This window comes from Melozone crissalis, unplaced genomic scaffold (genome assembly GCF_028551555.1).
Source record: "Melozone crissalis strain CALT ecotype California unplaced genomic scaffold, PUWL_Pcris_2 ptg000045l_1, whole genome shotgun sequence".
In the NCBI taxonomy this organism is placed as follows: domain Eukaryota; kingdom Metazoa; phylum Chordata; class Aves; order Passeriformes; family Passerellidae; genus Melozone; species Melozone crissalis.
The window spans coordinates 13,520,762-13,546,802 of NW_026535823.1; positions in this window are offsets into that span (position 1 = coordinate 13,520,762).

Here is a 26,041-nt window from a genome sequence, read left to right on the forward strand (position 1 = left end):
TAATCTTCAAAACTGTGCTACCTTGTGCTTCTGAATACAGCATTTCAAGGGAAGATAGCTAAAATCTGCAGGTAAAAACATTTTAAGGTTCAAAGAATCCATTGTATATTTGGATGTCAGACACTACTAGAATTTCTTTACCTTGTAATCTATCTTGAAAATAACTGGTTGGGTTTAGGGGTGTCTTCTAGACTTAATGGCTCTTGATGTGTAATTTCTAAACATTTGTTTCTGAAAGGAGGCCTCCCCACCTGATAAATGCTGTGCAATTGCACAGTTGAGAAAGTTAGAGGGGGTGTTTCCTTTTCAGTTCTTTTCAGATAAGTTATATCTCAGGGGACTGAGCAGGGACTGTGGTGGAGAAAGGAGCAGCAAAATTAGAAAGCTGATCTTTCTAGTCTTCCCTATGGCTCCTCATTCACTGTTTTCTCCTGTTACATTTGTAGGTATGGACATTTTTTCCCTTTAAAAATGCTCATCTTTATTTTCATTTTCCACTATGTGATCATCCCTTCTCTCTTTTCTCTTCCCTTTTAACCAGGGAAAGAGAGGATTTCTTCATTATAATGGTCAGGTTTTCCATACCCTTTCATTCTGAATAGCTCAGGAGTTCTTGAAAAAGTTATCAGGGATTTTCTGGACTGGACACCTTGACCAGAAGCAATGTTGTATCAAAACACAGATATATTAGATATAAATTACATTAGATATATTTATTGTTGTATCCTCAGTGACTTGAATTTTGGACTTTGCTGCACACAGGGCTGTGGAAAGAAGCTCTTTGTGATTTCAGCATCCTTCATGTCCAGTGGAAATACAGAATCATGTAACCAGTTGTGGTTGACATTTATACATTAACTCACCTTCTGGACTTTCTGAATGCTTTTCCAGATTTATTAAATGATCAAAATTAATTGCTGTGACAAAATAAATGCTTGTCATCAGAATTTGAAGGTGGTCATGTCCTGACAGGGTGAGCTCTGCTGAAGAACTCTTGTCCCCAAGCAGCAAGGGCTGACAAGGGGCACCACATCAAACCCAGGGCAAGGGGGGACAGGGAGGGGTGAGGCCCTGTGGAGGTACAGAAGAGTGGGGAATTGCTGTTTGTGGTGGTAGGAGAGGCCAGAAGGAAAAGAAAGGTAACCTGATATGTTGGTAAGCAGACAAATAAAGGGAGAGCGAGGCCAGAAATGAGGATTTGAGAAGGGGTACAAGGAGGGATATAGACATGTCTGAGGGGGTAGGCGATGTCTCCTGGGAAGAGGTCTCAGTAAAATGGATTCGTGAGTGCTGATCCAGCATGTTACACATGCTCTTAACTTCAAACCTATGAAGTCAATTCACTTAGAGTAAGTGCATTTTAACTATCTTACTGAGTCAGGGGAAGCGTGCAACTCCATGTTTAATTTAGCCCTTACATACATTTAACTCTTCAGTGAGATTTCTGTGAGCTTTATCCTTTAAAAGGTTTGCAGGAACATGCATGTTTTTGTATGAGAGAAAATTCATCCAAGGTAACTTCTCTGGTAGCACAAATGTCTGGCATGCTTGTTTGTAAAGTTGTGCATTTATTTTTGGTTATTTGACTTGGAGTGACTTTTGTTATTTGACTTATTTGAATTGAGTGATTAAGCTTTCTCCAGAATATGTGCTCTGTTTTGATTTGCTCTGATGCAGGGTCTGGTCCAAAGCTTACTGAGGCTGGAGGAAAGACTCATTACTTTCACAGCTTTTAATCAGAACTCTAAGGTACCCAGAGGCCCAAATGAAAAACAAGAGCTTTTGAATACCTTCAGCCAGAGAGGCACATTATGCTGCTTTAGCACTGGAGCATCATAAAACTCCAATAACAGCTTTTTGCCTTTCTTTTTTTTTTTTTTTCTTTTGTTCAAATCAGAGCTGGTTTTAGTGCAGCTATAGGTTTGTAAAAATGAGATTGCTCTTTCCACTCTTAAAGAAAGAGGATAAGACTTTGAGGTTACGATCACTATGCTAATTATTCCCTTTGTTATTTCCGTGTATAAAGATCTGCACCATTTTATTTCCATTGCTGCTGTTGTCTCCAGGATCATTTTCATTATTCACTCTACAGGTGTGTTATTGATATGTGTATGAACCAGGCCCCTTCTGACAATGTGTTATCCTAGAGGGCAGAATTGCATCCAATTAAGTATCTTCCCCAAAAATACTATGTTTCTTAAATGACATTTTCAGATCATTACTATCAAAAATGAAAGGAGACTTTCCAAGATAAATTTGGACTAAATTCTCAAGTCTAGGAAGTTTCAAGAATTTACACCCTTCAGTGTTATTTACATGATTTTACTCCTTGGTGGGTTGAGCAGCACTGCACACAGAGCTGGGGACTGGGAACTGTCAGTATGGCAGAATTTTCAGTATTGTCAAGAAACTTAAGAAGCCCAACATGGATAACTTGGGAGGCTTAAAACTGCTCTACAAAGTGGGTAAGGATCTCCAGAAATCAGTAAGTTGATTTCCAGAGATGCTGAGCATGGTACAATTCCCATTTTCCTAATGGAAAAAAAAAAACTGCCTTATAAGTACACACTCAAGATTTGGAGCAGTGCTCTGCAGAGGTAAAAATAAAGGTGCAGGAGAAGGATATAGGGAGCTGTACAGGACCCTTCCAATGCCCTGTGAGGAGTAGCTCTGTCGTAGTTTGACACCAAACCTAGATTGTGTCATGCTTTTAGCAGTGAAGACAAGCTTTTCTAATATTTTTTTTACCTGGGATCCCTCAATCCAATGTCTAGTATAAAGGCTAAAAAAAACCAGCATATATTCCTGAGCTCTCACTTTGCCTCCATAGGCCAAGGTCTGGAGGTGGCTGCTGTGGGAATTTGGGGGTGTTTCAGCCATTCTCAGCCAGTTATTTTGCTTATTTCCTGTAATTGCAGAATAACTTTCTAAGTGTATCAAATGCACTGAAGGGATGGATTCAGGCTTGTTCCTTGACACCAGTGCAGGTTTTTGTTACAGGTATCTTTGAAGGAAAGTTTCTCTTTGTCATATTTCAGAAAATGCCTCTCTGAAGTCGATTACTGTCATTTTTTTCTTTGATTCCTGGTTTCTCTGTTTTTCTCTTCTGTTGTAAACATTTCAGTATTTCCTGTCAAAATAGCAGTTTACTTTGAGACAGACTGTGTTCAGAGATTTCCATCCTAGAGATCTGGTGCAGTTCAGTATTACCCTGCAACAGAGCTAACCTTTGTGGTGGAGTCACAATACCTATATTTGTAAACCAGCTACAACAGATAGCCCTGATAGACTCTCCCTAATAAGATTTCATCATGTTTTTATGAGCAGCTGAAATAAATTGCTTTTAAAAAGTGCCATACTACATTAAATGGGGTTATGTGCAGTTATCCTCTGTCATATGAAATAATTCACAGACTCACAAAATGCAAGCTGGGAAGCCACCCCCAGGCATTTGGACATTTTTCCTTTCCTTCCTAGCCTTGGAAATAGCAATTTCAACAGAATCCATAGCCATGTACAAGAGTAGTCTGGTACAGATTCTTTCCTTCTTTAAGCCTGATCCTGCAGTCTTTATTAATATCAGGAAAGCATGCTAACTTGGAAGAAGTTTAGCCAATTTTTTATAAGCTGGTTTTCATGAGGATACCTTAATGTTTTGTGGGTTATAAAAGATTTTGTGTGTGTGTGGTATAAAATATATTTTGAAGAGAAACTTTGATAGAATCCTTTAGTAAATACCAGGAACTGTTGAATTAATGTTATTGATAAGGGTATTTTATGGGCATACAAGATTAGTATAGTAAGTCTCAATTTATTACGGTCTGTTATGTATTTTATAGCTATCGCATTTAATTGTCACTACTGTGTTCAACAGCAGATTAAATAGAGATTATTTTTGTCTTAAAAAAATTAAAGTAGAAAAAAATGCATGTTACTGAATTTTCTTTATCTGTGGAACCACAGGAAAATAATTCTAGAATGAAGGGTATATTTTTCTGCCATCTCCCAAATGGCAGGTTTTGGAACCTAGTGACTTGACACTTGTTTTTGAAGGAACAGCAGTCAAGTTTAAATTTCTATTCCAAAGAGTAATACATTGCTAGTTTTGAAGACTGCCATCCTATAATATTTTAATGATAATTATTTTTTAAAAACCAGCTGCTAGGAGAGCTTTCCTTCTTTCACATATATAAAATCCTATACAACATTTCAACATGCCACATGACTGTATATTATTTGTTACTGATCTCTGGAAAAGGTCTAGGTCAGAATTGTCAATTTTGAAATACTAAAGAAAATTATCTTTGAATACATTGGTCTAGAAGTGTTTGTCACCAGTAAGCCTGCCTATGCCAGAAACTGTCTGTCTGTCTGTCCCCTTTGCTCTCCCTACGTGGAGCCCTGGAGAGGCCAGAGAGACTCCAGAGGATTTTGGCAGCCCCTGGTGCTGCTGGCTTCAAGAAATCTAATTGGCCTGTAAGCAATTCATGGATCACAACATAGACTATAATGCAATGTTCTGATTAGTTCTGTGCAGTTCTTGGAAATGTCAACAGTTCAAAACATTGCTAAAGAGTCTCTGGGTAACCTGAGCATAAACTGCTGGGATGTGCTGTAAAACATTTCCTGCTTCAGATGCTGCTAAGTATGACAAGAGGCAGCAAACTCTGGCACATGCAAGTTAGGGTGCATGCAAAAGTACATTTTGTTAGACAGATACAGTCCTGTCACAGTATTATCTAGATGGCCATTTTCAAACCTATTTCTGTGTGTGCACAATATATGCCCACCTTAAATATATATGCAGCCACTGTGGTTTTAAAACAGTGCATGCTACTGTGTGTATGTATATCTCCTTCCAATATTTTTGTAGCTGCTTAGTTTGGATACTGACATCCTGAATGTCTCTTGGTCGGAATAAGTCTAAAGCCAGTTAATCCATTCATTCCAGGAGTGTTTAAAGAGTTAAACATGCAAGAAAAGCATACACATAAATTAACAGGTGTAGAAAGCTAAGAACACTGGTTTTGCACCTGCTTGACCTACTGTGAAATATCAACAAAGTGTTTGGAGACACAGAGTGCAATACCTTTGAAGAAAAGCGAACCATGAAATGTGATTTCAAATAAAGCTTTCAAAGGGGGATAAACCACTCAGAGTACGTGTGGCTTAATAGAATGTAATTGTTTTAATCAGTGTTTGACATACACCGTCATTAACTGTGGAGATTATGTCTACCTTGTTTAATAGGATATTAATTCCACAGCTATGCAGCAGTATGTGGAAGCTGCATGGTATACCAAGTGTGGTATGATATTATTTTTTCCTCTTTTTCCCCAAAGCCTTATTATGGAGGGAGAATTCTTGGATAGTTACCGGTGTAAGAAGTTCCTTTGATTTTGTGTGTAGGAGTTTAAGCTGGTGTATCACAGCACTTCAGCAGTGCTCACATTTGCAAAAACAGGCTGTCCTTCAGAAATCTGAGGCCCATTTCAGAATCATTTTTCTTTGCTGTTTCACTAACAGAAATCACTGAAGGACACAAATCTATCTCTTTCCCTCGTACACAGAAAAAGCCTCCCAGGCAGTGGTTTCAGTTCAGCACATTCATTACCTTTTAATTGCTTCTAAATTGCATTGTGACCTGCTGCATCAATAGCTGAATCTAGCAGAAAGTAGCACGAGCTGGGCATTTGTGGTGTAGAAACTTAACTGGCAGTTGTTTTGCTGCTGGACTGCAGAAAGGACGCCCCATGAAGGACAATGGCATTTTGGGATCTTTTTCAATACAGTATCATTAGCATTGTTTGGAAGTAGCTGTAACTATCAGCTTGTTTATTTGCCAGAAATGTTCCCTTTGGGCAATGAGCAGCCCAGAACCTTGTGTATCACTATCAGATGTGGATATATGTATTAAGTTTTGACATGTCACGGACTAAATGTAAAGCTTTCAATGTCAGCTGTGGCATGTAAAAGCTTCCATGGAAAACGTACTTGCATGCCAAGTCACAACTGAATAAAGAATTTTATTTAAAATTCTAAGCCATGGTATAAGAATCACCCTTGGAGGAAAGATAAGCTTGAATACGTTTTAGGCTGAGCCACAGCAGGCCCAGGCTGTGAAAGGCAAGCTATCACACCAACCACTGTGGAAGCTGAGGTATAAAAATCACTGCTCCCCTGGAAGGCTTATTCAAAGCTATTTTGCAATCACTTACAGGATGTAACCACACCATCTTACCTACTGACAATTTCAGCCACCTAGCATGTGTGTTTTAGTCCTTTGCTTTACTCCTCCCCACCACCCAAAAAAGGTACAATGACTGTGAGCTGGAGTGTGGTGTTCACTGTATTGCAAGTGCACATTTCCTTTGCTTTAGCCTTTACATTTAGCAAACCACGTGTATAGAATTAGTGCAGCTGTTGTTCCTTTACAATTTTTGGAGGATATTCTTTGTATTTTTTTTTTTTTTTTGTGGGAACAGTATTCGGTTAATAGTGAAGAACAGCAGTATTTTTAAATTATGTCTTCCTTTGAAATTGCCCTACTTTAGGGATTGTATCCATTATAATGGCTTAACACTGCTGCCTTTTGTCCACTATAGAGACTGCTGTGGATTCTTTTTGTAAGATATTTTCCACTTTAGAGCCAGACATCATTTGGATTGTTTCACAGTCTGCAACTGGGGACACTGGTGAGAGATTCAAAAGAAAATGGTTTGTGTATATTGGTCTCTTGACTAATACACACAATTATAAATATTTAGATCATTCTTATGCTGTTTTCAGGTTTTGAGGTCACTATCTATTCAACACTTTCATCCAGAAAAAGGCTTTTCCCAAGCATGCTGGGAGCATTAGAAATCCTTGATGTCCTTGAACTGCAATAGCATCACCCAGCTATTCTCAGGTTACTCGTGTTTATCTCCTCTTTTCTGGTATGAGAGAGACCCCTGGAGGCAACAAAGCTCTAGAAGTGGCATGTAAAGTAAACTGCCAATGCTGAAAATTAGGAGAAGTAGCAACAAGTTTCTGTGCAGTGATCCTTGGTGGACAGAACCACCAGAGACTGTGGGGAGCGACTTTGTTGGGTTTTTACTGTGAGACACATCAATACCACATCCAGATCGAGGTCAAGTCCTCGGGTTGTATTCCAGTTTAGCAGAACTACGTTTAGGCTGGGGTTGTCATGCTCTCACCTGAGTGGAGATGCCTGCAGAGCACTGGAAGGGAAGCAGGAAGGGTGCTGCAAAATGATTTTTGCTTTCATTTTGGGCTACATCTATCTCAGCTATGGCTGAACCCCAATGTTTGCAAAGCCTTTAGGAAATGTTGTAGCTGGAAATAATATGGAATGAAATGTTTGGCTGGAAATAATATGGAATACTATTATTGTTTTCTATTTTTTTTTTTTTAGTTAGAGGAATTAATGACATTATTAAGCTAATTAGATTCCCATTACATATAAGGAAAAATGCTGACTGAAAATCTGTAGCCATAGTAATGGAGCAATCAGACTACATGGTTACACTCTTCAATTCTGACCTCCAAAGCTAACTATCAAGTATATGAAGCATTTCCTCAAAGCTACTTTCAAATTTGTCATAAGGATGAGTAAATAAATTATTCACAAGTGCTAGCCTGGTTAAAGCAAAGTATATTAGAAATACTAACCATATATTTGTCAACTCCTCTTTGAAAAACATTTTTCTATTACTGTCTATTAGCTATTCTATTGCTATCTCCTTAAAGGAGAGAGAAAAAAAAAAAGCAGCCATATTTCTGCTCTGTGCCCTAGAAAGCTCTCCTGGAACAAAAGATCTCTTGGACTCATGCATTTCAATAGAGTTCAACAGAGTATTTCAATGGAAGGTCTATCCCTATTTTTCTCCTCATATGGTAGCTTTCAAATGTTGACAGATGTGACCTACTGCCACGCTCCAGAACTGTCTGATGGAAATCAAAGATATGTGTTTGCTCTCCTTGAGGTGAGCAAAATTGACTGACCACCCTAAATAGAAAGTTAAATTCAGAACCTTTTTTTTTTTAAAAAAAAAAGTGAATACTAATGTCTTAATTTCTAAAGGTGGATGAGTCACTGCAGGCTCAGGCTTTCACAGGGATTAGTCACTGCACTGTGGGTCTCCACTGCTCTCCATAAACACCATATGAGGTTTGGAGCAGGGACGCAGTTTGAGCTCGCTGTCGCACTCTGGCTCTGCCTGCAGGAAACTGGCTGGGTGCAAACGAGCTTGGACTCAAAGCCACATCTCTCTGCCTGGCATGAGCACAAGGAATATCTGTCTCTATCTATTTGTTTGTGTATGCTCTTGGACCTATTGGTTTTTCCAGTGATCCATGGGTTACAAGGCACAGTTTAGGCACAGCAGTTCTGCCAAACCCTGGACAGCTGTGGAGTATGATAAGCACCACATAGTTCATGATTCACATGATATCAAAGTGCTTCAGGAAAAAAGGTTTCAGACCTTCAGCTTTCTGAACATTTTTCATATGTAGAAGAGACCACTTCCTTTTAGTTTTCAAATGATGTTTCTCCTACAGCTTGTTTATGACTGTCACTGCATGAACTGACCAAGTGACTCGGAACACGTTGGGTGGAGATTGGTATTGCAGCTCACCTGGTAAATGCCCTGTACCTCTCTTGCAGTGCTAAAAAGTGTAAGCCTGCTCAGCCAAGTCTCTTTTGTCCCACTTCTTGGCAGAAGGGCAGGAAGGAGAAGCATTATTGCAGCGAGGGGATGTGAAGTGGTGTCAGGTCCCCTCAGGCAAGGACTGATCTTGAAGCTCCTTGCTAACAGCTCTGTGCTGCACCAGGACCAATGTAATAGAGCTGCCTTGCTGACACTTGAAGTTTGTTCAGACTGAGGCCCAAAGGTGCTTTCATTAATGTGAGTTAGGCTTTGCATTTTTTTCCCTTCTGACATTAAGGATTTGACTTTTGCTTTCCCAAAGTCACACAAGAAAGGGATTCTGAGAAGACACCCCAGGTATCCTGGCTCTCATTCCTATGCGTTAGTCTCAAAGCATCTTGTCCCCTTTTGCTCCCACACATTTATCTCTTTAGCTTCCACGCTGCTTGTGGGGTTTTGCTGCACTGCACACACTGCCAAGCTTTGGAAACACAGTGTTGTAGGTAATGAATGGTATCAATTTTCTTGCAAGTACTGTGTATTTGTAGTATAACCCTATTAACACTGGCAAGCTAGCTTTTATGATTGCTGAATAAATCCTGAAGGCTAGGTCCTAAGTAAAGTTAATATCTGCCACATAGATATTACCCAAGGGAATATACTACTCTTTGAAGTAGTTTTAGTCTTCGCAGGACAGTGAAAGTTTAATGCAACTCATAATCTGTTATCAGAAAATATTCATGGGAAAGCTCAAATGTGAAAGCACACTGAAAGCTCCTGTAATTTTTTTTCCTAAGATACTGAGCTGTTGGTGTCTTTTAAAATCTGAAATGGAAATGAAGATGCTATATAGTCAAGTACTGCATAATGAAATAAACATGCACTAATAAAATAACTTCATTGTGGAATCTTTCCATCCTGAAATTTCTGTAAAATATTTGTTAATTAATTTATTTCCGATATTTAATGAAAATATAATACAGTTTGAGAACTAAGTTCTGTATTGTCAATGGAGTTGAGTGGGAAAAGTCTAAGAAATTACCCTAGATTTGAAGTAAAAAGAAATATCATTGCCAAAACAGAGCATAAAGGAAATTCTGAATTATGAACACCTGTGAATCAACTTTGCTTCATAAAGTTCATGTGTTACAGTAGATAATAAACTTTGTTGAATGTTCTAAGCCTACATTAAAGTGCTCTATAAAACCACCTTGGATGATTTTCTGTCTAGCAGTGGCAAAGGGAAGTTGAATACATGTGGCTATGAGAAGTAAACCCCCTAATTCTGGGGACAGCAGGGACCAAGATGGATCCCCCTCCTAATTAGAGCAGCCTCGAGGCTGCTCCATTTTATGCTCAGCTCCTGGTGCTCTCCAGAGTCCACTTGCAAAGGGAGGTTTTCTGGGAGACAGCAAAGCCTCATTGCACCTGTGAAGGAACTGGTAGTGGTATATGCAGCACTATTATGTTACCTGGAGACTGCCTCATCCTGGGGACATTCCTGGGGGATTACTGGATTTGGTAGAACTGAAGGATGAGATTCATCATTCCGTGTCAATTTTGAGAGTTAAAATAGCCAGCTTCACAACCCCACATAAGAAAACAAGGCAAGATGAGAAACTCAAATGACTTGTAGCTGTGGAGATTTTAGACTGTTCCAATACCTGAGCAAGGATATAAAAGTCAAGCAATATACATTTACCTATTTGGGAGTGAGGCAAGAGGTTTTCAATAAGAAATATCTCTTTGTAGCTGTCAATCAGGCATTGACAGAACTGCATCAGCTTTCCTAGGTTCTGTGTATCATTATCTAGCAAGTTTCTTTGTCTCTTTGGAGTTATTTCCCAGCTTCAAACATGTTTATTTACTCATTTTTCCACTTGTAAACTAACTTAAGTAGCCTTTGGACCCATGATTTGTGCTTCCTTTATCCCAGAAACAGGGTGAGCAAATGACTGCAGATGGGAGGATAGCTGGATAGCTCCGGCTGGATTTTGCAGCTGGAAAAAGCTGGGTACATCCAGCAGCTGGAGTCCAAGTCCAGGCAGCTTTGCCTGCCCTCCTATACAGCACCAATCCTAATGCATCATAACACACATCTGCTAATTGGTTTTATAGCTTATTCACTTACTGCCTATACCAATCATTTTTCTTGCTGTGCTCCAGGCTGTGTTCCCTGATTTTGCATGTCTTGCTGTGTGACCTTGGAGAGGCATGAACATTGTGAATTTTGAAATTAGATTTGAAATTAACTTTCTTTGTGGGCTTTTTCCCCCCATGCTATAGTCTTGTGAGAGAATCACCTTTAGGCTTTTGCTGAAATAGTTTGGCTTCCAGAGTACTGTGTAATAAATTGTACATTCTAATGTTATTTCTTCATGGCTGCCACAAAATTCTTTGTAAATAGATGAATAATTTTCTCGTGACCTGTTTAAAGTTAAAAGTTTGAAAACAAGTCTGGCTCGCACAGCAAACTACCAGCATGGTTTGATTTTCTTATTCACTTAAAATCCCCATGTTCTACTTGAATACATATTCCCAAGAAAGTTAGAGGTGGTTGGAGACCATGTGGGTCAAGGGAAAATGTGGATGGTGTGATTGCTGGACACTGTGTTTGTTCTCTCTTCTCTTCTGTAGATTTTTAGATTATTAGTCTCACTTAATCTGAGAGCCTTCTAGATTTGTGTGTGAGCAGTTGACATCCATCAGATTGCCAGCTAAATGAGATTATCTATTGTTTGGAAGTGTGCAGGTACTGTGTGCTTAAGCTTAAATAGCAACAGGTAGCTGGGGTGAAACTCATTCCGGGAAACAAGTTTTGTGTCTGGGGAGGAACTTCTAGGGGATTTTGAGAGAAATATTGATGGAATAAGAATATGCTAAGATGTTACTTAAAAGAAAAAGGTCAGTCTTTCCTCTCAATATAAAACTCTTAGGAAATGTAAATAAGCAAAATCCTGTCTGTAACATTAGTGAAAACAAATGCTTGAAACAGTGACATAATTAGTGAAAATCAGTCTCCAAGTGATATTTGAAGAGATTGGAGATTGCATTACTCAGATGCAGTGAGGCTGGACTCACTGTCTTTAGCAGTGTTCTCTGTCTTCAGCAGATTTGCAAGGCTTGCACTGTCACCTGGACTGAGATGTAGCTTCCAACTCTCCTCAGCCTATTAGAATATTCTTTTTGCCTAAATTAGTGTCTTTTAAAAATAAAAATCAAAAGCAGTTCTGTGTGTCCAGAAAAATGAAGCATAGAATCAATGGTCCTCATTGTTTTATTAATATTATAAATTAATTTTTTCACTGACAAGATACTGCTTTATATTTAGGCAATTAAGCACTTTAATTTTAGAATTGGTAGGGAATTTTACTGTGTTATAAAGCTTTGTCTAGCTGCATATTTGCTGAGAGTTAACATCCAAGTAGAAAAAGGTCACAAAAACTTAAGTAATTCAAGGCTATCATCTCGTGCTTATAACCCCATAACATCTCAGAAAAGAAACTCATTATTGATTGTGCCTAAGGCTTGGGATAAAGTATGTCTCTGTATAGTTAATTGTACCCCACGGTACTGCATCATTTCTGCTGTGGCAAGCTCAATTTAGTTTTGTGCAAGTATTACCCAGTAAGATTTGCAGATGGGGCTGATAGACATCCATTAATTAGGTGACCACAGGAAATGTGCAACTGTCCAGTTGGGAAATGGGACTTTGTAATGAATTATGTCTGGATGTGCCAGTATTAATGGCACCTCAACATTTGTTGATATGTACCAAGGAAAGTAAATCAAAGCAGGGTTCAGCTGAACTTGTGTTTTGCAATGCAGATGGGTTGCAAGTGCCTCTGCTGGATCAGATCCTAATCTGATTCAAGTCATTGCAGCATTAAGGTCACAGGAAGTCTGAGACTGAATTTGGGTTATTTATGTCCAGACATGCACCAGAGGTAGAAAGGAGAGCAAAAACAGGGTTTGAAAATAGCAAAGGCTTTGTAGTCTGTATCTTTCTTGCTGCAACAATAAACTGGTTAGCTCAGTAGTGCCCAGTCCTCTGGGTGAGCTGGGCCCCTGTGCTCCTGGAAAGAGGCAGAGAGCACTGAGTTTTGTAGGAGTAGCTCAGCTTCCAGTCTGACAGAACTTAGTTATCATGGGAATTTGTACTTTAAGAACCATTTTAGCAACAAATTCACATTTCATCTGTTCTTCCTGTCAAGCGGCTTGAAATTAAATACATTGTATTGCACACCAAAGCTGTGTTCAAGTTGTGCTGTGACTTCTGAAGTATATGGCCTCCAAGGAGCTGCCAAAAATCTCCTTATATTTTAGAGTAAGACCCCTAAAACGTTAATGCACCACTTCATTACAATGTACTGCATGGTACCCTTACAAAGTGCTATTAATATGACTTTGCTTTTCTAAATGTATCACTTTTCTTCAAATATTCTTGCTTGTGAGTTCTAGTTTTCAGCAAAATTTACAGTCTAATAGTATAAAAAATGTAGCATCAGTTTCTGTAACTGTGCTTTTCCTGGTGTATATTTTGCTGTGGCACTGTGGAAAACAGCTCAAACCTGAAGGGCTCATGCCCCTGTGAGTGTTTTTACAGTGCTATTGCCCTCCTGTGAGTAAAGGGTCCTTTTAAAAATGAGTGTGGAAAAACAAGGACTACTTTGAGCAAAGGACTTCATTGGTTGTTTTTTATGCATAATTAGAATTATCAAAATTAAAATAGAATAAATGTCTGTAATAAGCATCTAAACTCTTTGAAATAAGCAATCTGTTTTACCTCTCTCTTTATGGAAGAGGAAACTGATAAACTGGAGGTGTTTAACATTTTAGAACACTTTAGAAATTTTTCTTGTCAGTTTTCAAGTGTTCTGTGGAAATGTAAATTACTGTCTCTTGGTTTGCTCAAAATAAGTTATATAACAATAGACATTGCCAAGAAAATGGTTGCAATTGTAGCAAATTATTTTTGGTGTTACACCAAGTCTTCTTGAGCTAGTTAAATTATTTTTTGGACTCTCAGACTAATTAGCGCCATATCAAGTTATTTGGAAAAAGTAAACTGGGTAGACTTTGCAGAACTGTGTTTTTGTTCAGTGGGTGGTTTCCATGGAAAGCCCACACTACTGCAGAAAATTCTTTTGTGTGTGCAGCAGCATGTGAAGAAAAATAAGACCATGTGAAAACAAATTCTCAGAATTATAGATTAAAAAAAAAGGTCTACTGTGCAAGTATCAGCTAAAAACTCAGTTTTAATTCATCTAGCACACTTAGGTGGAAAAACAGTCTCTGACCAAAGCCAGATATTATATTTGTTCAAGGCAACACCTACAGCTCATTTATCATTTCACTGAACCAAGTGATTCATGGCCCGTGTATTATTTTCCAGGATGATTAAGTAATAAGACAAGGACATGAAATAAGGAAGGAAATAAATTGGCAGTGTTTCTATAGCTACAATTCTTATGGTTTAATTGTTTAATGGAAATGTGGTGAGGTTCATACATTGCTAATTGGAGGAAACCATAAGCTGATAAGATAATGTAGCGCTTCAGCTGGCTGATCGCTGGGTTCAGACCATGTGTACAAAATTTTAGATTAGCCTATTGATTATCCAGTTGAAATGCCTCCCATGTGGAACACTAAATTTGCCCAAGAAAAAAGTAAGACAAACTTCAAAAGGTGTGATAAAACTCTCACAGGATTATGTACTCACTGACATAGAGCATTCATTTTTTTTAGGTGTACTTGGTTCAATGAGTCTGCTGCTGCACATTTAATGTTTACTATATTTCATTCTTCACTATTTCTGCATTTAAACAAATGCACCAACACTTGCAGACTACCTTGATGTTAGAGATGAGTTTTTCAATGAAGCAAGAAGTAAGCAAGTTCTTGCAGATCGAAGAAAAAGAAAGATTTGTAACCTGATTGTAACAACTTTGAAATTGGATTTGATTCAAGAAATGTGTTGCTTATTATTCTAAGTATAGTCGGAAAACACTTTCTGAGACAGCAATGAAATAAAATATGAATGTTGCCCAAGTAGTCCCTAAAATAAAAGATAAAGTGTAATGGGTTGCAGAATATAGTGAGGGCAAGTACATGGTCTTGTACTCCTTATCTCCTTATCTCTCTTGTAAGATTTTGTACTCCTTGGTCACCTTATCTAGTCATTATCTGGTGACCACCAGTGTTGGAAGCTGCTGCTGTCTCATGAGCTCAGTGACCTATGCCTGAAATCAGTTCAATGTTTGTCAGCACGTTGGGGTGCTCCCAAAAACTATTGCACAACCAGCAGCTGTTATTCTTTCATAGGCCAAAAGGGTGCTGTGCTTCCTGCAGTATCCTGAGAGCCAATATCAGCTCTCCCTCTCCTTGTCCTGATGTTTTTATCTGTGCAGGAGCTGTGGCTCCACCTGCTCCACATGCTGTGGAGTGTAGAACACAGCATCTTGTCCCTCCCATGCACCATCCACGCAGCAATTGCAAGAGATGCTGCAAATACTTCAAACTGGAAGTTTGTAAATGAAACCTTCAATTTCAGCAACTTCCCTTTATTTTAATGCGGCAAAGTGGATTGGAGCAGAACAGACTCATCATTATTTAAAAGCAACTTGCAACACAAACTGATTTTTCTTCATGCACTTAAAAGCACTTGCACAAGATCTCTGTTTGGGGAAAGGAGTTATCAAAACATATTTAAAATTAAACTAACTAGAGCATAGGCATCTTTGAAATGGGAATGCAAATGTCTTTCCAGGGAATCCATTTAAATCACAATTAAATTAGACACCTATTGATCACAGTCTCCCTATTGCAGAAATTCCTGTTGATTTCTGGAGGTTGCTTCAGCTGCACTCCCATATGTACCTGGGACTTTCTCCAGCATTTCTCTCTGGAGCATAAAATCCAACAGGAAATGCATCTGCTTAGGGAAAAGATGACAATTGTAGATAAGAATATAGCTACTGTTCAGGACCTCTACAACTCTAAAAGTATTCTCTGATACTCGGCTAGAAGTGTAAGATATTAATTGAAAGTCAGCAACAAGGGGTCTAAGAATTTTTTTTTTTTTAATTAAGCAGAATTACCAAATACATAGTGTAAATTATGCATTTTGCTAACCTAACAGGCTTGTGGCACCTTCAAGAATCACATCTACATGAGAGGTGTCTGGTTGCAATGATGCCTCAGGGGACAGAAGGAGATGTTTTAAAATTTCTATGAGAAAGCAAAATACTCAGAGAGGAGTGGGAGGAGCAGCATTGTCCCAGAACACTCATTGGTGTTGGCATGCTTTGTGCTAGCCCTTTTTTGATTACACTTTATGAAATATTTGACTCAGCATTAAATATATAATTGTATTTAAAAAGTCAACCTTTAGCTGTGTCAGAGAACATTTTCAGTTGCAGATCTTTTAACTGAAGCTGTTAAGTAAAATATGTTAAATAAATGAATTGATGCTTGTTTTTGAAAAAGCAGATCAAAGAGAGGTAACCTGTTATATCTAAAATATATTATGCAGTTTTTTGACAAAAAGTCATAAAATAAATATGTCTTATGCTCAGTGAAGCTTCTGAATTCTGGAAATTTAATTACACATTCATTCTTACAGTCACACAGTCTCTCCTACACATCTGTGAAAAAGAAAAAACCTTAAACCCATGCACCAGCATGTTTGTCTGTCCCCAACAGTATCAAATAATATATTTTGTGGTGACTTCATTCCACAGGTTCCCTTCAGTCATATATTCCTTTAGGCTTTGTATATTGGGCACATTAATGTCACTCACTGCAGCTCACAGCAAATGTTTGCAAGCTGCAGAAGGAATTCTGCCTCATAACTGAGGGTTTAGCTTTTACCAGCTTGCTCCCAGTGCCATTGCCAAACAGGTGCTGTGCCAAAACAGCGGGCCAGATACAACCAGTGATGGTTGAAGCACTCACTGAAACCATGGAAAAATGTGGCCTGCGCCAAAACCCTGGAGATTTGGCATGGCTGCTCTCCTTAGATCATTAACCCAGGACCCTGGATCTTGTAGTTTGAGTATCATTCTTTCTGCCTTATGGATTCCATGGAGTGTCACAAATAGTACTATGCATGGAACCTGAGTGACTTCTCTGGCTGTTGACAGAATTCAGGCTGCATAATGTGTACAGAAAGAAGCATTAATTGTATAGATATGATTTAATAACATTCAGTGAGGCTTAGACTAAACCCAAGAGGCTTTTTCTGTACTCGACACAACGTAACTACAACAGGAATAATTTCAGCAAACCATTTGAAAGCAATTATTTCTATAACTCTTTGTCCCATAGGAGAAAAAGAAATCAATTATGCAGTTCCCATCTGAGTTGCTTTTAATATTTAGTCAACAGTTGGATATATAGCTATGAACATATGATACCTGGGGGTTTTCCATAGCTCTAAATATTGTATTTAATTTTTTTCTACAAAATTCATATTCTAATAGGAAATTTTGCCCCAGGAAGTAGATGCACATCCAGCACAGTAAGTATGGCACAAGGTTTAGGGTATTTTTCCCCACATTTATGGGTTGATACCTTAAAGCTGGGTCATAATATGCCTTGTGAAATCTTTCAACTGCCCAAAAGGTTTGTTTCCTACCTTGTCACCAGTACATACAAATTCATTAATCTGGAAGATGACAAATTTTCAATATTATATGCTCTTTGAACCTGCTGACCTGTAGTCATAATACATACACAAAAAGCAGGTGCTCTTTCCCTTTAATGTATTTTCAAAAGCCAGAGGGGGAAATAATGTATATTATAGAAAAACAGTAATTCTAGTGGGGCAGATTGTCAGTAGCTTGACTGCATTCTGGGAACACTAAGAAATGGTTCCCTACACAATTTAGTGTTTGAAGTCTGTGTTCTTAAGTATTTCTGCACTAACCCTCAGATGTGCAGCTGTACTGGTAATTTAGTTGTGATTTCTCACACAGGTGTGGTGTAGTTCACTGGGAATCCCCTCCTGCCCTCAGACAAGGATCTGTAGCTCTTGTATCAAAGTGCTACCTTAGAATGGCAGTGGCACAGAGAAGGACAAAATTAAGGAAGGCAGAAACCTCTTTGACCCACTGACACACAGCCACATTCACGGAGAATATTATGAAATATGTAATAATTATCTTATTACCAGTGGGAATAGAGCTTTTGTGGCAGATAGGATCCTGTTGTAATCCTTCCTTAATTTTTTTATATACATATCCAAATAATTTTCAGCAGGAGTTCTGATAAGTAGGAAGCAATTAAACATATTCTCCTTTTCCTTTCAGCTTAGACTGTGATATTTTATTTCTCAAGTGGTACTTTGCTGTAGAGAAATATGATTGAATCACTACCTCTATATATACACACATACACATATTCTTTGTAAATATTACAGTAACGGTAATGGAGGGTTTCCTGATTCTGTCACTAAGGTTACCAGCTTTGTCTAGGAGTAAATTACAGTGAACTTACATTGCTCCTATTAATAGGTCTGGTTGCAATTCTGTGATATGGTCTCCTGAGCTGTGACCTTGCTGCTTCACAATGTATTTCCCTGCTGAAGAAGTAGAATAACCTGACTGGTTTCATTTGAGCTGGACTCACTAAAGCACTGTGTTCTTAAGTATCACAAAGGCACTTGGCATTTCAGGTGAGGAGCAACAAATTCCAGAGTGGAAGAACCTGCTGGAGGTGCTTTGGTTCTGTTTAAGTACTGAATTACAGAATGCTGCACAAAAACTTCAGTAGAGCCCTCTCTGAGTAGTATGTAATTTGGCTTTTAATATCAAATTGATCAAGCTTTCAAACCCCTAAATAATATTCCTTTCAAAACTGGGACCTTACTAAATTCACAGAAGTAAATCTAAGAGCTAAGCTGTAATTGCATCTGAGCAGCCCACGGCCAGAAAAAGATTTTTAAGAAGTGCTTTGTATGAGCAGCCTATTAAAGGGAAGCCTAAGCAGTTTATCTGATTGTGGCTAATGCAGAATAAACAAGTGAAGGTGGTGTTGAAAGTGCTACTCTGCCTGAATGTGAGGAGGAAAAGAACTTTATACTGATTCATGTGTTACCATGCATGCTTTGTTATTCACAGCTGCCTGAAAAGCAGAAGGAATCTGAAACAGACTTGATGCAATTTTCATGCTGGTAGCATATGATACCTTTTTAGACAGCAGATAGGGGACAGTTGGAATTTTGGTATTTTCAGTTTCTGATGGCTTCTGCAGGCAGTCAGCAGCTGGCCTCTTATTTCTGTAAGCACCTGTGCACAGAGGAAGGGCCAGCACCTTCTAGCCAAGACAGTGCCCATCTGGATTAGAAGTGATTGCAGAGATGGAACTATTATAATCTAAGGAAATGGAAGCAAAAAAAGTGTTTGAATGTGTGATTCTTGGGTGAGATATTGCTGAGTAAGGCTGCACTGTTGGGGAGGAAGTTGCTTGATGAGTGCAGTTGGAAAGGGTGGATAAGAAAACCTGATTTCTATATGTGTCATGGGGCTGGGATCTGCAGCTCCTGCCAGCCATAAATAATATATAATAAATTCAGAGCACCACCCTCCCCTTCCCCAGCATCAGCCATGGCTGGCTGTTGTCAGTACTTGGGAAATGCAGGTTTGGGTATCCCTGAAACAATAAATATCAAACTCTGTGTGTTTTCTGTTTGGAAAAAAAAACAAACACACAAAAGCAACTGACACAAGCAGAATTTTTCCCAAGGTTCATGCTTTTTTAATGTCTTTTCTTGTATTGGAGCTATCTCCTTGAATTCCTCTTTTTTCTGTAGTTTTCAGCTTAAACACACCCATGTGCCCACTCCTGTGTGTGGAGCTGTTGCTTGGGATGCTGTGCTTTTCTCTCTCCCAGTTAGCTCTTCCTCTGGTATTGCCACATTGCTCTATCTTTAATGGTACCATCTATTATTTTCTTTATCTCACTCCATAAAGAAGCTTAATTGTTTTGTTTCAGGCTTTTTATTCAGCCTGACTGATGAGCATACTAAGCACACTGCATCCTCAAGGGCTGTGCTTGCCCAGAGAGGAAAGGCGCTGATGATGCCACCAGCACTTTTCAGAGCAGTTCATTCAGTTGCCTCACCCTGGTGCTGCTTAGCAGGGAGGTGGGAAGCACACCTGCACACTGAGGGGCTTGGCAGAGCCCCCTGTGTCCCCCAAACCAGTGTTTGGGAGGGATTCCACTGCACCAACCAGCCTGGGCATAGGAAAGCCCAAAACAATCCGTGTCTTTGGGTGCTTGTGCTCTGTGCTGCTCTGACAGATAAACCGGGATGGCTGTGGCATCCCATCCAACAGCCTGTCAAAACCACAATAGAAACAACCTTCTGTGCTTGTTATAACTGGAAATAAACTGTATTAGAGATTAGTTATTTTGCTTCTTCTGAGGAATGTCATCCATAAGGGGATTCTTTTGCATGTGATTTCTCTGATCCTTTCCATAATACTTTAGATGTAGGAACATGGATCTAGGTAACTTTCTATTTGGACAAAAATAGCAGAGGCATGTCCTACTAGGAAAAGAAAAAAAATGCATCATATTTCTAATCAAGATTTTCTGTTGGGGCTAAAACAAATCAGAGAGCTCTGCCAAAGTTAAAACATATCCGAGCAGCTCTAACTTCCATGGTGCTGTTTAGAAATTGTTTGGGGTTTTAACAAAACCTAACCGAACAACAAACAAAAACCCCAACCAAACATGGAGGGGGCAGGGGGAATAAACCAACCTGCCTGGAAAAACTCTGAGCAGCATTGTTGGAAAGAGGCTGAAAACAGGGAGGCATTATCTTAGCCTCTAAACTCGTTACTCAGTTTAGAGGTTTCAGTAAAGCTATTTGTGAAAACTGGTAATTTTTTTTTCCTAGAAAGAAATTGATTTTTAATCTGGCAAGAGGTTTTTCTATGTGGTAGCGATTTTAAATGGATAATAATGCCAGGAATAAGGGAAAAAAAGGTTGCAAATAGCTCAAATGAGTCAAATGTATCAAAAAGCCCCATTCACTTATTTTCCTGCCAAGAACATGAGAAGCATTAATGTGGCAAATAATTTTTTTTCAACTGGATATATTAAAAGGACCTAAGTTGGAAAAACAGAACCTGTAATGAATTAAACAGAACAGAAAGTGGAATATGCAAAATATATAGGAAATTAATACCAAAATTGTAAACCACTACAGTAATATCCTAATTATCTGGGTAGAAGTAAACAATACTTAGAATTTTAGCTGAGAAGTGAGTTACTTAAGAAAATTCATGTTAGCCCAAACATTTTAGTCATAGTTTTCTCAAGTTGTGTACCAGAAGAATCACCCAATGCAATGCAATATCCCCTTTCTGACTAGATGTCTTTTTTTGTTATTAGTGAAAATGTGTGTGGCCACATTTGAGTTATAGAATGAGCCAGCTGCAGTTGTTTGGGGCTGTAAGTGCAGTATTATGTTTCAATCAAAGGTTAATGCAAATATTCTAAATGGGATTTCAATAAAGGAAAAGGAGACAATGAGAAACTGACTCCTTCCTGCCATGGAAAAGTGTATTTCATGCTCCTGAGAGAAACCTGCAGACTTATCAGTAGCACATTCTTTTTGGAAATGTGGAGGGAACCAGTCTAAATTTTGCACATGCCACGTTTATTTCCCAGTACATTTTCTTCTAGACAGACATGCAGCATGTGTACTTGCATCTGTGTTAAGGATGTAGCTCAGGGGTGGAAATTCCAGCATTGATATCAGAAATGCACTACAGAAGTTCTTTTTTTCTAGTGCAGTAGAAATGACTTAGATTTTTCAAAACAAATCATTACATCTTTTCTGGATTGCATGGCATGGTTATTTTTATTCTCTTCCTTCCTTTCTGCCATCTGTCCATAAGCCTATTGATTGTCCCAGCATTCTCTGGTTTTGCTACTGATGCAGTGTATCACTTTCCTTTTTATGACAGGGACTTTTTCCCCCTGATCTTTGGAGGACATTTATGTAAACTGAAACAAAGCTTAGCTATAATGGTGATGTAAGCAAAGGGATAAAACTGCATTGATCCAGCATTGACTATAATCAAGAGGAATAAATCACACCTTTGAAAAAAGGGATGGGGTCAATAGTTTTGAACCATTTCTTCATTTCATATGATTTTCATATATTAAAGTTTGGTTAATTCCCCCCCCCCCCCCCATGTTATTATTGTACCATAAATGCTCTTGACAAGCTTAAAAGAATTTTGTCAAAGGCCTGTTGAATATTTCTAGAGAGATGCTTTGAATATTTCATTTTAGAGCTTAGGTAGTTAACCTTCTGGATAGGTTGTACAGCTCCTATCAGACTGATTAGAAGATATGCTGGCTCAAGCTCTGCCTGTCTTAAATAGTCTTACAGTTCTATAGACATGGAATTAAAGCACCTAGTTTTTGTGAGGCTGATTTCCAGATTCCTTTTAAAGTTACTTAGCAAGCTGTGTTCATTGAAGAACATGACAAATAGGGTTGATCCTAAAAGTTGAGGTTCAAATTAGGATAGAGGCAATAAATCATGTCTCTGAGAAGAAAATCTGTGTTCAATACATTTATCCTTATAAAGGCTGCATAGAAATGGAACTGGGTAACTCTATAAAATTAGTCTGTAAATATTTTTGTTGCTTTTTTAAACTCCCCTTGCTTAGGTGGAAGATACCTTTCTGAAGGAGTTTGTATGTTTTACTTATGCAAATTTTATATAAATGCAGTGTTCTTGTGTGATTGATCCTGTTACCTGAAGGATAAAAGTACAGACAACAACTTTGAAGAAATGCCAATAAGTTACAGTTATAAAATCAGAATATCCTTCTGTGTTTTCAAATCACACTTGTCTTAGCCCTTAATGAGTTGATTTCTTCCTAAAGGCAGAAATTACTGATCTTCTCTCTTTCTTGTGCCTTCATGGAACTCAGGCAGAGCTGCTTGTTTCTGATCACGGTGTGTTCTGATGTTAAGCTCTCCTGATTCACACTGGGGCACACCTTGTGGCAAACCCTCTCCTAAGGCACAGCGTTACAGAGGCCACTGTTCCAGGGGGGATAATCCTGCGTCACAGGGAAGCAAAAAAGTGTACATGGGTTTAAATAAAACAGACAAATTGGAATGGAGTCTATAACTAAAATCATCATTGACTATAAAAGACTTTTAGAAATGTAGGAAACCAGATCAGTTCAGTCATTTAGGTAAGTTGTTTTTTTTTTTCTAGAATACTATTTAGCAAAATACAAAATGTTGCTCGGTAAAGATCACTTCCATGACTGTGGAGACCTGAATCCCCCTGGCTCAAGTTCAAATAGCTACTCATACTCCCCAGCCAGTTTTAAGCTAAGAATTTGCTACAGGGAGAAGCAGGAAATAAAAAAATGCTAGTAAATAACATTGCAAACAGCTTTGCATGATCACACCTCAGTGGTTTTGAGTTGGTAAACAGCACAATGATATCAAATTGCACTACTTAATCATTAAATAAAGAGTTCTGACCTATACAAGGTAATTCTAATTAAAATCCAGTGTCTGTGCACTGCAGTTTATTGCAACCATTGCAAGCTCTTTGCTTTCTAAACTACTTAGAGTGATACACAGAGAACATATTTTAATATTGGGGACCTCATTGCCATAAATTTGTGGTACTTAACGCCTCTTTCATCCTCATGTCTCCTCTAATTTATCCTCAAAAAATGTGTTCGCTTCAAAATTACCTTACCCTTCCTTACCTGCTGCACACCTTAGTTGTGGTATTCTCAGAATTTTCTCTTCAAGGATGTTTTGTTTCTTCAGGGTTTTCTGGGGGGATTTTTTGTTCTCTTATTTCTCTGGTTTTGTTTTTTGTTTTTGTTTGTGCCTCAGTTTAGTTTGTGGAATTTTTTGTACTATTAACATTAATTATATATTTCTTGGCTTACCATAAACCATTTGAGGTCACATGCTCTTGTCAGTGAAGTGAGAGCAGTGATCTTGTTCATGATGAGTTTGCTTTGGAATTTGGTATCTGGATGTAAAAAAAGACGTTTTTTTCATCCAGTAAATGTTATAGATTATTTCAAAAATGGTGTGTTTTCAACAATATTGATATTCTAATGTGTGACAAAGCTTTAACAATGGACATGATAATATTTAAATTCCTGTTTATTCAGTGTTTGGAATTGGTTTTCTTCAAATTTATGTTTTGTGCTATTCTTAAGAAGTATAGGATATTTCTGAAAATTGTTAGATTTGTGTGTCAGTTTGATATTTTTGAGAATCCTGGTATAACACTGGAAGGATCTTCTGGTTATTTGATTGAATTTTGCTGTTGTAAGTAAACTGTGCTCTATTATCCATTTTATAAACCAATAATTATGTAGAGATCTTTCATTTTAGAGCCAAGCTTTGGTTAACTTCCACTGCTAGTCATTCCTCCTGTAAAATGGCCTCACTCCCTTCCTTTTTCCCCTACTCTACTTCCAGGACAAGAAAAAACTGGTCACTAGATCAAATCTTTTCTTTTGTTTGTGGTGAATAATCAGCCTGAGTGGATGGGAGCTTTCTTTCTTTCTTTCTGAACTAGTCGAGAATGTCAAATGTAGTCATTGATACAGAGCTGTGCAGGAAATGAGGGTAAAAGGAGTGGATTATGATAAGGTTGTACAAAGCTATCTAAATCTGTTCCAAGCCTCAATGAATAAGGCAGGTGTGAAAGATAACTCTGACAACACTAAATATGCTGAATACTAGAAAATTTTGACAAACATTATTCAGATTTGTATTTCAAGTTCCCTGTTGAGGAAGAAATCAGAGCATGCTGTCTTGTTGAGAAGCATGAGGAATACTGAAGTCTCATTCTAGTTTCTCTAAATTTTACTGTACCTCTGAAAGGAGGAAGTCTAAAATATCAGCAATCAAATGAATATTGAACTTTTCTAGCGAGGCAGATTTGATGTTTTCCATGAAGAGACATCTTGTTTGACTGGAAAATGCCCTGTTTGCAGTTTCTTGTCTAGTGTGTTGGTTTTTGCTGTCAGAAGTGCTGCACATTGCTGTACTTGAGCATCCATCTCGTGCTGTCACAGAGCTGGTGCCGCTGGCTGTCAGGCCCGCACGGTCTCAATTGCCAGACTTATCTGTCTCCAGCAGGATTAGACAGAAATATGTCTCCTTCACATGATGCTCCAGCCTTAGGCTGCACCTGCCTCAGGAAACTTGAGTGCATTAGCTTCAAAGAAAATGTCTGCAACCTCTTCTGACAGCACATTTTACAAAGGACCCTCCAATCTGTTCTTCTAGCTGTTTTCTCTGTCTCTAATATTTACTCTTTGTGTTGAATTAATACTTTGCCACTTGTCTCTGGCAATTCTGTAATAGAAAGTGTTAGACCATTCCTTTTATAAGTTTACCTTAGTTATGTGCAAATATATTTCCAGTGCAGGATGGTCCAATACTTGGAGCAGAAGAAATACATAAATGACAGGACAAGACAGTGCTTGTTACAGCCTGTCCCCAAATTCCCACTGTATCCTGACATGAGCAGTTTTCTTCAAAGCAGCTGATATGCTCCATGGCTTTGTTTGGTGGAGAGAATAAGAAGTATTGTGGCTGTGTCATCTGAGAAGCCCCTGTCCTCAGCCTATTTATGCCTCACTTCTATTATTGCAATCTTATATTAAAAGAAACAGAAGCACATTTTGAAATTGTCTTCATGACTCTGTGCATGTGCACTCCATAGTCCCACTCATGTTATGTATATACACGCACTTAGAACTGCACATATATAACCTCAAATGAACACTTCAGTTTTTAGGATATAGTGTCCCACTGAGCAGCCCTAGTTTGCCTGTAAAATATTAGGCTGTAAATTGTGTTTATTCTCTCTGGGTTAAGCTGTGTCATTCTGCAAATAGCCTGGTGCTGCACATTATAGCATTTAGTGCCTCTGAAAGCTACCTGTTATCAGAGAATGCAGCTTATAAATTGCATATTCTTTATAGTAACATAGTCTGCCTTGTATTTTGTGTCACTTCAATTCATACATACCTCAACAACAGTATGTCCCACCCAGGCCATGATAATTCAATACAGCTGCAAAACTTGATATTGCCAAAAAAATTGGTATTTAGGTACCAACAAGGTTTATTTCTTTTCTAATGCACTGGAGAAACGAAATCTGCACTTCCCTGTGAGAGTGCTACTGGTTTGCTCTATGCAGGGCAGGCAGGGATACAGGAAATATGACTCTGAAACATCATGAGACCATGATGCCTTGAAATTCCCAATTTTAGCTGCCTCTGTTTTAACAGTGTAGAAATAATTGTACAAACATGAATGGCTGCAATGTGCTGTCAGTTTCTGCTGTGAATGCTCTGACT